Below are 12,648 nucleotides of genomic sequence, written 5' to 3'. Positions count from 1 at the left end.
ACAAACTTTTAAGCAGCGCATAGTTCTGATTATTGATGCCGCGCTGATTATTATTTCGATAATTGCCACTTGATTTCCCTTTATTATTCCTGATGTGACCACCGCTAGGATACCTTCCACGAGAGTTGTTACCACGATTTTGATCGCGCGAACTATCATCATCGTCCTTCCTCTCGTTGCGTGAGCTAGCTGTTGGAATGTCATTATCTTCGCCACTCCGCATATAGTCGTGGCATTCATTAAGCGCCTCAGCATAAGTTGTTGGGACGGTATGGCGCAGACGCCTTACTAGTGTTGGATGACGTTCTGAGTTTATACCATGTATGAGTCCGGAAATCTGTTGCTCTGGTTTGAGATCTGGTATACGCAGGCACTCATTAGTATACCTTGTGAGAAATTCGCCCAAAGATTCCTTGGACTTCTGCACGATGTCATGGCATTCAATGTGAGTGCGCTTGCGTGGTCTCTGATTCTGATATTGCAGCAAAAACTTTGTCCGCAGATCCATAAACCCGGCAATACTACCCGCCGGCAACTTATTAAACCACTCACGAGCAATACCCTGTAGTGTCATAGGAAATATCTGACACGCAACCGGATCCACCCAGCCTTGAGTGCGCATTGCGCCTTCGAAACGCTGTAAAAAATCATCTGGATCGGTCAGGCCATTGTAAGTACCCAACGTGCTAGGTATCTTTGGTGCTGATGGAAACGGGTATGCGGATATATGCGGAGGAAACTTGTCAAAGGTAGTCGGTAGCTCGAAGGGTGGTTTAACAGGATCCCCTTTCAAGTTTGCAAAGAAACGCTTCATCATGTCCTGAACAAAGTCAGGTTGTGAAAATAAGTGAACCATATCAGGAGGTGCGGCCTGCATGAATTGACTTACAAGATTTGCCTGCCCTTGAACATTTTGCCAAGGTTGACCCTGCGTCTGCGGATATAACCAAGGCTGCTGCGTTGGAAAAGAGGGATAACTTGAAGACGCAGAGTACACAGGTGGCTGTAAAGGAAGCGAAACCTGTGGCGCAGATATCTGCGAAACTTGAGGATACACACTTAAAAGCCCAACTGTATGCGCTGTGCTTTGCTGCTGCGCTGTTATCGTCGCCCAATGAGAGTTTGCATCTGGGATGACACCAAATCCCCAACTATTAAGTAACGCATGCGCATCCGCAGGAGTTAAAAATTGTGAAACTGGGCGCGGTGGTTGCCAAGGTTGCAACGGTGTAAATGACGAATTCTGCTGAATGTTCTGCGTATGCAGAGGTATTGAAACAGTGGTACTGTAAATAGGTACCTGGCCGCAGCAAACAACATGCGGCCCCGTTGTTCCACCGCTAGTGCCTGCAAAGATGACCCTTGGATCCACTGACGAAAAGTCCAGCCGCGTGGTTGTGACCGGTGAGTTTGCTCTTGGCGGTGTGACCCCGTCTGAATATATCGGCTTGTACCTCTGAAAGGGTTCGCCGGATATAAGTGGAGGGTATATCGTGTACCCCGCCTGAATAGCGGCCCCCGTAGTCATAACCGATGTATGTTGACTACCAGACGGTGCGTTCTGAACATCTGTTTGGGTATGTTCCGATGATTCCTCGGAAGTCATGATACTGCTAAAGAAAAAATTCAAAAATTTTGTAAATAACGAGTCATATAATTCAAAACCTTAAAAGAAAAAGCAATTAAACAGTCTTGAATTAATTCGACTCTCAATGAAAGCACCACTTGATCATGCATATTTTAACCGTGGGGTTTAATATGCCTGCTCAATACATAAGGAGGGGTTTAAGGATCTTAGAACGTGGCTCTCCGGTCCGGCTACCGTGAATAACCCTGGCCGACATAAGGTCTTAGGTACTAGCTTACGAAAGACTAACCTGTTAACCTTGAAGAGATGCTGAATGATGTTGTTTTGCGTAATGTATAGCGTGTGCGATAGTTACGTAATATGCCGTGTCTGGTAAATGATGATTAGGGTTGTATTTATAGGCGAACCCTAATTCTAGAACCGTCCCAGATCACGTTAATCTCATCCATAACTGACTCCCCCGAATCACGGATATAATTATGGAAAAGATATTTACTTGACAGCTAAGCAACCGCCGTACCGGGAACAAAGGAATCAGATACAATCCGCATACCGCATAGCGCACACAAGCACACGCATACGCACACTATTAAGCGCCCGCATGCATATGAGGTGCGCATGCGGGTTGCGGTATCATTAATATTATAATTTAACAATTAATATAGAAGCAAAATAACTTAAAAAAAAGTATTGTTATCTGTTGCACCGCTTCCGTTTGTGCGAAATCCAACAATTTTTAGAGTAAAAGTTCCCGAAAATAGCACGAGAAAGCTTAGTCTCTAAAAATGTACGTAAACTTTGTGGATCATCTTCAGTGTCATTGTTAGTATTTGTAATAGAAACTCTCAGGAATTTTTTTTTTAAAAATAGTGTTTTTTATAACATTGTTTGCAAAAATAGAAAAAGATAAAATTTTTGGACAAATGGCCCAAAAAAGTAACGTAAGTTACCAAATTTGACAATCACGGTAACCCCCAATTTTCCTAAGCCCAAAAAGGACTCTAATTTAATTTTGCGCAAGAAAAGGTTTGCGTGTTGAAATCTTTTAAAATTGAGGTAATTTTCGTCAAAAAATTTTAAAATTGAGGTAATCTTCGCTAAATTCATTAATGATCGTTAGTCAAAAATACAAAATTAGTCCCTCAAGTTTTTTAAATTTTTTACCCATAATCTTCTTCAAAAATACAAAAATGGTCCCTTGAGTTCATTCAGTCAGTCAACAGTTCTTCGTCTTCATCGTCTTCATCTTCATTAAACTACAAAACCCATTTATTCAATTCATCGAATAAGAGAGAAAACACAAATCCAGGATCTTTCAATCGTCCATATCAATATTTTGTTTTTTCATATCCATGCCATATTTCATTTTATATATTTTCTTTTTCTTTTTACATTAAAAGAAAACCTATATCAAAAATCTCACAATTCATCTAAAAACATACTCTGTAAATCTTTATTTTATTGGTACACCGTATATATATATATATATATATATATATATATATATATATATATATATATATATATATATATATATATATATATATATATCCACCTTTACAATCAATTGAAGATCTACGGTACGTGAATATCACTTTCTTCACTTTTGTCACTAAGTTTATTACTATCGGAGTTAAGATCGGAGTTCGCAAATCACACCGATCTGGCCGCTATGCTCAGAACGAACAGAAACAACACAGAAGCTTCGAATTCGATGAAGAAGAAGGCTGTTGACTTTTTATCTCGAAGTTTGACCTCAAAATTCATGCTCGATTCATGAAGTTAAGATCTATAAATTTGCAGAAACATTCACGAAGATATATGCAACAACTCTGAATTTTTACTTTTTTCTAATTCGTTCTAGTTCGATTCGAAGGCCAAATCGGTTAGATTTTTACTTTTTTTTTTTTTTTTTTTTTTTTTTTGCAACCGTACGCTACATGGAAATCATTAAATCTATGTGAAATTATTTGCTATATAATTGATACGATTGTGTCGTACATATAGATTGTGAGTGACCTATTTTTTAGTGAATTTCGGTGTGTATAGCATTTATGATTTATTTATTTATGGGTTTAAATTTGGTGTTGATGATGAAGATGTTGATATAAAAACGTTTGATGTTCATAATTTCGGATCAAGCACTTGTTTGCTGTTCATATGAAGATGGTGATGAAGAGGATGATTTGTGCAATTTTTTAACAAACTATAGGGACCAAACGGATGTTTTTGAGTAACGATCGTTAATGAATTTGTTGAAGATTACCCTAATTTTAAAATTTTTGAACATGCAATTCTTTTCTTAAGCAAAAATAAAATTGAAATCCTTTTCGGGCTTATGCAATTTGGGGGTTACCTTGATTGTCAAATTGGGTAACTTTAGTTATTTTTTCGGGCCATTTGCCCAAAATTTTTATACAAAAATGGGAAAACCGAAGTTTGAAACTTCGGTTTTGTCAAATCCGAAGTTTCAAACTTTGGTTTTCTCACTTTTCGCAGATGAAACCCTAAATCGAAGTTTCAAACTTCGGTTTTGCAGCAAAACAGTTAGACCGAAGTTTGAAACTTCGGTTTTGTAGTCTACATCAACACATCAATAATAGAATGAAACCTGAAACCCTATTTTCACATGATCAGATTTATTATCTTTTTACATTTATTTATATCACCATTATCATCAATTCAAACACAAACATCATAAAGAACACCATTACATCTCAAACAAAGCAAACTGAGTTTCATGCATCAACAAAATCATCTCTTGTAATTACAATAAACACTAATCCCACATTCAAAAAATAACTACAATTCGTCCATTTATGGTTCACTTTCTTTTGGGAGGCCAAATTTATTTTCAAAATGGTTGGCTTACTAGTGATAATACAACAAATAGAAGGGGTTTTGTGTTGAACACCAAGGTTAACTGTATGCAGTTAAACCAAATGACTTGTAATTATGTAGGGGCCAATCAAAAATCACATACGTTGAAAATGATATTGTGGGTTTTTTTTTTAATAGATATGAATGCAAAAATGAACTTACTGACGATTATACTTTGGAAACAATCTATTTTCTTTCTCAGAATGATCCCAGCTATCAGGCTCAAATTGAAATTCAGTTTGAGGAATTTTTTCCAACCACACAAAGTTCGGGTTTTATGGATCTTATTCAAACTGTGGAAGGTGGTCCATCAATATCTCACAACCAGTCAACGGTTGTTAATGATGAACAACAACGACGAGATGAAGAACAACAACGAAGAGATGAAGAACAAAATGTAGTAGATTCAGATGATGGTATGTCAACTGCAATCGACGGTACAGTTTCTCATTATAGCGTTGAAGAGAATGTTTCTGGTGACGAAGGTAGAGAAGAGGAAGTGGAACCAAATCCGGAGTCTGCCACAGTTTCACGTTTCGAGTTTGTTAATCAAGGTGAGGCTAGTAATACTTTTCCATTCGATGATGATCAAGAAGCTTCACGAAATTTTAAGATAAAGAGACCGGTTTTATTACAAAAGGAATGATATTCTTGATCAAAGCCGAACTTATATATGTTGTTCGGAAATGGAATATAAATAATAATAGAGAAATCATTGTTACACAAAGCAAGCTGTAAGACCCGAATAATTATCTTGCTTGCTTGTGTATTAAGACATTCGAGAATGGGCTTCGTGGTTTAATTATATGGAATTAAGATGCACAGGAATCTGGTTCAGCTATGTCGCGCGCCGCGCGGGGTTGGGGCGCGCCGCGCCGTTTGCTGCTGACAGACCCCTTTTCTTTTAAGTGTTTTAAATGAAGGGCAAATGGGTAATTTCACTTGAGGCCGGATTTGTGAGGCATATTAGCTACTTTGGATCAGTTTTGGATCTCATTCACATCCACTCATCATCTTCACCCATTTTTAGAGAGAGAGTAAGAGTTTAGAGAGAGATTGGAGGTTTTGGTGAGGAAGGAGCTCAAATCGTTCAAAGTCTCGGTTTTTAAAGTTGTTCTCCTCGTTCCTAGCTACGTTGTGGTGGTATTGGTAAGCTCAAACTCCGAATTTCATTTGTTTAATTTGATATTCGATTTAGGGTTTTGAGTTAATTGTTGTGTAACCCTTTTAGGTGATGAAATGGGTTTATGGTGACTAGTTATTCTTGTCACTTGGCGGGTTTTGGGTTGGATGACGATTTGGCCTTGATTAGGCTTTGGTTTGGAGTTTAATCACTAGGTATAGTGATTATTGAAGTATTGGAACCCATTTAGGGTATTATGGTTGACTAATTGTGACTTTGGGTCAAATTAGGGTTCGGTGGTAATTATGACCCAATTGGCGATTTAATGATGTTTATAAACTTAAAATGGATTAAGTTGAAGTATAGAACCGAGTTAAATGTGTTTAGGTGTCAAAACTTGTAAAGGATGATATTTTGACCTTTATGGGTCAAAATTAGGGTTTAAGTGTCAAAATGGGTATGACACGTGTTTAACACTTGAGTTCGAGTTTAATTGACATATTGGGACCATTCTCACTTGTGTTAGTGATTATGGGTTAGTTTGGGCACGGTTTGTGCTTGGAAGTGCATTTGGGTCGAAATTGCACTAATGGTTGAATTGGGTTGAATTGTGAATCCACTCTAAGTGTAATGTTGTAATTGTGATAATGGATTAGGTATTTCCCATTGGCGACTTGCGGATTACTTGGAAGCACTCTTCAAGACTTCAAGGTGAGTGATATTATCCTATGTACATATGTATGTGTAGGATGGGTGCGGGTCGGGTGAAGTGATTCTCGGCTATAGAGCTCACTTCACATATAGGTGGATTTGATGGACTTGTGCATAGGTCCAATTGGCACGGTTGTGCGTTTTGGTTGACTACCTTTAGCAAAGTACACATTTTGGGTGTACGTTATCACACGTGGTTGTGAGTGGTATAATTATGCATATATGTATGTAATGTATTTAATTGTGTTGCACGAATGTGGTATTGTCGCGGTGTTTAAGACACCACGTTCTATGAAACGAGTAGTATTGTCGCGGTGTTTAAGACACTACTCATTGTGGAATTGACGAGTAGTATTGTCGCGGTGTTTAAGACACTACTCATTGTGTAATTGACTTGTGGTATTGTCGCGGTGTTTAAGACACCACAATGTCATGGGAGTGGAAGTGTCGCGGTGTTCAAGACACCACTCATTGTATTGAATGAAGTGTGGATTCGTCGCGGTGTTTAAGACGCCACATTGTTGTAAGGGTGAGTTAGTCGCGGTGTTTAAGACATCACCCGGGGGACTAGTGATTACGCGGTGTGTAAGTAACACTAGTGGATGTTATGAACATCCAACGGACTTTCATGTACCGTTCTCTTGTGTACTTGGTTAACCATGGTTGTATGAGTTATGTATTGGCATATTTAATTATGAACTATATGCTTTTGGTATTGCTAGCTATTGTGGACTTGCGGTTATTGGTATATGCACGATATGTTGCATGATTGTCGAATTGCTAATTCGTGATTAATGTTGTGTTGTCGTGATGTAGTTAACCCTCCGGGGGTAGTTATTGGCGTTGTTCACATTGGCGTTGGTGAACTTACCTTATTGATGGTATTATTAGCTTGTTGCTTAGTGATCGTATGGTATACTTAGATTAGCTTGCCTTTAGGCTTGGACGCTCCGGTATGCGGTATTTGTTTATTTATGTGGCGTGTCCATTTTATGCATATATATGTATGTAGTATATTATCATTCACTAAGCATTAGCTTACCCTCTCGTTGTTGACTCTTTTATAGATCGCATGTGGATTGGTGGCTCGGGTAAGCGCGAGGACTAGAAGACGTGCATAGTTGCTTTAGTGACTTACTTTTGGATCATTTAGGATTGGGTAGCGTATTCCCAATCGCCATGCTCGGCTTTGTTGTATTAAAAGTCTTTTGGTCAAATATTGTATTTCGGTACTTAAGGTGGTAAAATGGGTCGTTGTGGGACCCGCTTCGTAAACTCAATTTTATTAATTAAACGTGCTAGTTTTATATATATGAATTTATGGTTAAAAGCGTTTTGGCTAAAAATGTCGGGAACTAGTCAAACATTTTCGTTAAATTGACTTCCGGGGACAGCGGGCTGTCCAGGTGGTTTGGCGCGCCGCGCACCCACCTGGCGCGCCGCGCAAATGAACTGCACCAGAAAATTTTTTTTTATGTTGTGAAATTTAACGGGAATTGTCGTGGTTTGGTTTGGGTTGTTACAAGTGGTATCAGAGCATGGTCTAAGGGATTTAGGTGACTTGAGATAGGTGCCTAGACTTAGACTTGTGTGTGCTTAAATTGTTGCGGGACTTGTAGGATTACGGGTCGGAATGGGTTTGGTTAGTGCCTTTGCTATAGGTTGACTAACGTTTATATTAGTAATGCGGATATTATTAATATGTTGTGTGTTGTGATAATAATTCTCGCGTGTGTTTGTACCGCGTAGAATTTTGGTTGTGTTTGTGTATATCATCGAGCGAGACGGTCGTTGTACTAACGAGTCGATGCGGCATGTGTGCGTAATAAGAACTTGCAAACCTTATTACGGGTGCAAATCGTGTCTAACAAGTGATGTACGATGAGTGTTTAGCAAGATGGGGCTGTGTCGTGCGTACGGTTTTACACGTTCGTGGACTAATCGTTTTGCATTCTTTAGAATGACGACGCGAAACGAGACCGAGGCGAATGACGTGGAGTTTAACGCTAGGGTTGCGGCCGCCGTTGCGGAGCAAATGGGTGCGTTAGAAGAAAGAATGGAAAGGAGGTATTCCGAACTTCAAAGTAGTGGTGAAATGGAGCGTTATCTTAAGAGCTTCATGAGGACTAAACCCCCGATGTATGACGGAAAGCCGGATCCTTTGGTAAGCACAACTTGGATTTCGGATGTCGAAGGGTGTTTTCGTACTATTGATTGCCCTCCCGAGAGAAAGACGAGACTCGCTACGAGTTTGTTGCGGGGTAGGGCAAGGGATTGGTTGGATGGTAAGATTGATCTTGTCGGTGGTGAAACGTTTATGGCCTTATCGTGGGACGAATTTAAGGAGGAATTCTTCGAGGAATTCCGGACTTCGGCCGATTTGTGGGAATTGCGTAATGAGTTGCGAAATTTGCGACAAGGATCTATGGATTTAAATACTCTCAAGATGACCTTTATGGCGAAGGCTCGTTTTTGTCCGGAGTATTTGGGAAGTGATCGTTTATTAATGGGGGATTTCTATCGAACTTTGAATGACGACTTGAAAAGAAAAATTAGACGTGGTCAAGCGAAATCGTTTTCGGAATTATTCGACTTGGCTAGGGGTTTCGAGTCGCATACACGATCGAAGAAGGGTGAGCCTTCAAGGGATAGAAGGGTTGTTTCTTATGGTGCTCCGAGTAAGAGGACTAAGGGTCCGAGTGTGAGCACGGGTGGTACGCGGACGAGTATATCGAATTCTAGCGCGTCTAGATGTTACAATGGTGGCATGAGGGGTCACAAGTCTTGGGAATGTTCGATGCTGTTTGAGTTTGAGTTGTTAATGCCTTGTGTTGTGCATATTGTTGTTATGGGTGACGTTCCTAATGGAAGTACCCTATGGTGACGTTTGATTGTCGGGCGAAGGGCGTAAGACTTGGTGCAACCAAGCATTCCTTGATATTTGAGAAATGTTTCTACCAAGCCACGGAAATGGTTTTGGTGTTCGATTGTTAAGCGCGTGTTCGCTTTTATGTTGAAGTGATGAACCATGAGGTTCGTCGGGTGGTTGGAACCCTTGAGATCGAGTGTTTTAAATCTCGATGTGTGTTGGTAATGGAGTCTTTATGACGCGACATTAGGTGCCTCTTTTATACCTACTAGCGTGGTGTTCGACTCCGACTGTGTTGCGGTACGCTTTCGTTCAAAGTGTATAAGGATTGGTTAAAATCCTTCGTGAACTCGAGGTTAGAGCGAGATGTGGTGATGGGTCGTGTGTACCCAATTGTTGGTAAAGTCTACCTGTGGTAGCATTGTACGGTTGTACGAGTTGTGGATATGGAACGTGGTTCTAAGTGGGGGAGTTACACTCCCGCACGAGGAAGTTTTAGTGTGTGATTTCGGATGATGCTTTTGGTAGATCCGGAAAATGTTGTCGAGACCTGGTTTGGTCGATTTGTGGTAGAGTACAATTTCGGATAAATTGTACTTATGGTTTGGATTTGAATTATCACCGAGGTGGTAACGTGGTAAATCTCGTTGAGAGATAATGGACGTGTTTGGCGAGCAAGGTGAAATCCTCCAGTTAAGGGAGGTGTGTGTCGGGTTCTCTTGTGGAGAATTATTGTTTGGTACCTATGTTTGGTATAGGTGGTTCTTGCTCGATTATGGTATGGTTGTTTGATGAAGCATGATCTTCGGGTCCGCTGACTTCATCATGGGATTATATCGGTGAAGCATGACCGTTGACGGGGTCCGCTGACTTCATCGGGTGTTGAGTGATCTATCGGTTGTTTTATACACCGATGGTGGGATCGTGAGGACCATGTTGTGTGATTAGAGATGCGATAGCCGTGTTTCGCTCACATGTTGTTACGGGTGTGACAATAGTCGATTTTGTACACCTTAGGTTTAGCGTTGCCATAGTCGTTTTGGGCGCTTTTGGTTTTAGCCGTTGGATTTTGATGCTATGGTAGTTGCGTATAGGTCGTATTGCGCACTACAAGGGATGTTAGTGATTAATGTTATCCGTAAGGATTTGTTTGGTTCGGTCTTCATCGTTTCGGATTGTTGACTTTAAGTTGAGACTTGGTTGCTTTTAGCGTTGTCCTTGGTAAAGGTACGCTAAGGAAATTAATATCTCGGTATGAGATTGGTTGAGTTTTCCCGATGTTAGGGAAGGAGTATGGTGTTAGTGCTCGGATTGTGGTTTTGATAAATCGCGGGTGACGATTTAGTTGTTGAAGGCGATTCGTTGGGAAGAATTTCCTGGAAAGTCGGATTGGAACTTATGTTGAGGACCGTAGAGTGGGGTCCATTTGGTCAAGTGACAGGGATCACGAGGACGTGATCGAGTTTAAGTGGGGGAGAGTTGTAAGACCCGAATAATTATCTTGCTTGCTTGTGTATTAAGACATTCGAGAATGGGCTTCGTGGTTTAATTATATGGAATTAAGATGCACAGGAATCTGGTTCAGCTATGTCGCGCGCCGCGCGGGGTTGGGGCGCGCCGCGCCGTTTGCTGCTGACAGACCCCTTTTCTTTTAAGTGTTTTAAATGAAGGGCAAATGGGTAATTTCACTTGAGGCCGGATTTGTGAGGCATATTAGCTACTTTGGATCAGTTTTGGATCTCATTCACATCCACTCATCATCTTCACCCATTTTTAGAGAGAGAGTAAGAGTTTAGAGAGAGATTGGAGGTTTTGGTGAGGAAGGAGCTCAAATCGTTCAAAGTCTCGGTTTTTAAAGTTGTTCTCCTCGTTCCTAGCTACGTTGTGGTGGTATTGGTAAGCTCAAACTCCGAATTTCATTTGTTTAATTTGATATTCGATTTAGGGTTTTGAGTTAATTGTTGTGTAACCCTTTTAGGTGATGAAATGGGTTTATGGTGACTAGTTATTCTTGTCACTTGGCGGGTTTTGGTTTGGATGACGATTTGGCCTTGATTAGGCTTTGGTTTGGAGTTTAATCACTAGGTATAGTGATTATTGAAGTATTGGAACCCATTTAGGGTATTATGGTTGACTAATTGTGACTTTGGGTCAAATTAGGGTTCGGTGGTAATTATGACCCAATTGGCGATTTAATGATGTTTATAAACTTAAAATGTATTAAGTTGAAGTATAGAACCGAGTTAAATGTGTTTAGGTGTCAAAACTTGTAAAGGATGAGATTTTGACCTTTATGGGTCAAAATTAGGGTTTAAGTGTCAAAATGGGTATGACACGTGTTTAACACTTGAGTTCGAGTTTAATTGACATATTGGGACCATTCTCACTTGTGTTAGTGATTATGGGTTAGTTTGGGCACGGTTTGTGCTTGGAAGTGCATTTGGGTCGAAATTGCACTAATGGTTGAATTGGGTTGAATTGTGAATCCACTCTAAGTGTAATGTTGTAATTGTGATAATGGATTAGGTATTTCCCATTGGCGACTTGCGGATTACTTGGAAGCACTCTTCAAGACTTCAAGGTGAGTGATATTATCCTATGTACATATGTATGTGTAGGATGGGTGCGGGTCGGGTGAAGTGATTCTCGGCTATAGAGCTCACTTCACATATAGGTGGATTTGATGGACTTGTGCATAGGTCCAATTGGCACGGTTGTGCGTTTTGGTTGACTACCTTTAGCAAAGTACACATTTTGGGTGTACGTTATCACACGTGGTTGTGAGTGGTATAATTATGCATATATGTATGTAATGTATTTAATTGTGTTGCACGAATGTGGTATTGTCGCGGTGTTTAAGACACCACGTTCTATGAAACGAGTAGTATTGTCGCGGTGTTTAAGACACTACTCATTGTGGAATTGACGAGTAGTATTGTCGCGGTGTTTAAGACACTACTCATTGTGTAATTGACTTGTGGTATTGTCGCGGTGTTTAAGACACCACAATGTCATGGGAGTGGAAGTGTCGCGGTGTTCAAGACACCACTCATTGTATTGAATGAAGTGTGGATTCGTCGCGGTGTTTAAGACGCCACATTGTTGTAAGGGTGAGTTAGTCGCGGTGTTTAAGACATCACCCGGGGGACTAGTGATTACGCGGTGTGTAAGTAACACTAGTGGATGTTATGAACATCCAACGGACTTTCATGTACCGTTCTCTTGTGTACTTGGTTAACCATGGTTGTATGAGTTATGTATTGGCATATTTAATTATGAACTATATGCTTTTGGTATTGCTAGCTATTGTGGACTTGCGGTTATTGGTATATGCACGATATGTTGCATGATTGTCGAATTGCTAATTCGTGATTAATGTTGTGTTGTCGTGATGTAGTTAACCCTCCGGGGGTAGTTATTGGCGTTGTTCACATTGGCGTTGGTGAACTTACCTTATTGATGGTATTATTAGCTTGT

This window comes from Rutidosis leptorrhynchoides, chromosome 9 (genome assembly GCF_046630445.1).
Source record: "Rutidosis leptorrhynchoides isolate AG116_Rl617_1_P2 chromosome 9, CSIRO_AGI_Rlap_v1, whole genome shotgun sequence".
In the NCBI taxonomy this organism is placed as follows: Eukaryota; Viridiplantae; Streptophyta; class Magnoliopsida; order Asterales; family Asteraceae; genus Rutidosis; species Rutidosis leptorrhynchoides.
The sequence above is the reverse complement of the archived record's forward strand: the minus strand, read 5'-3'. Positions refer to the sequence as shown.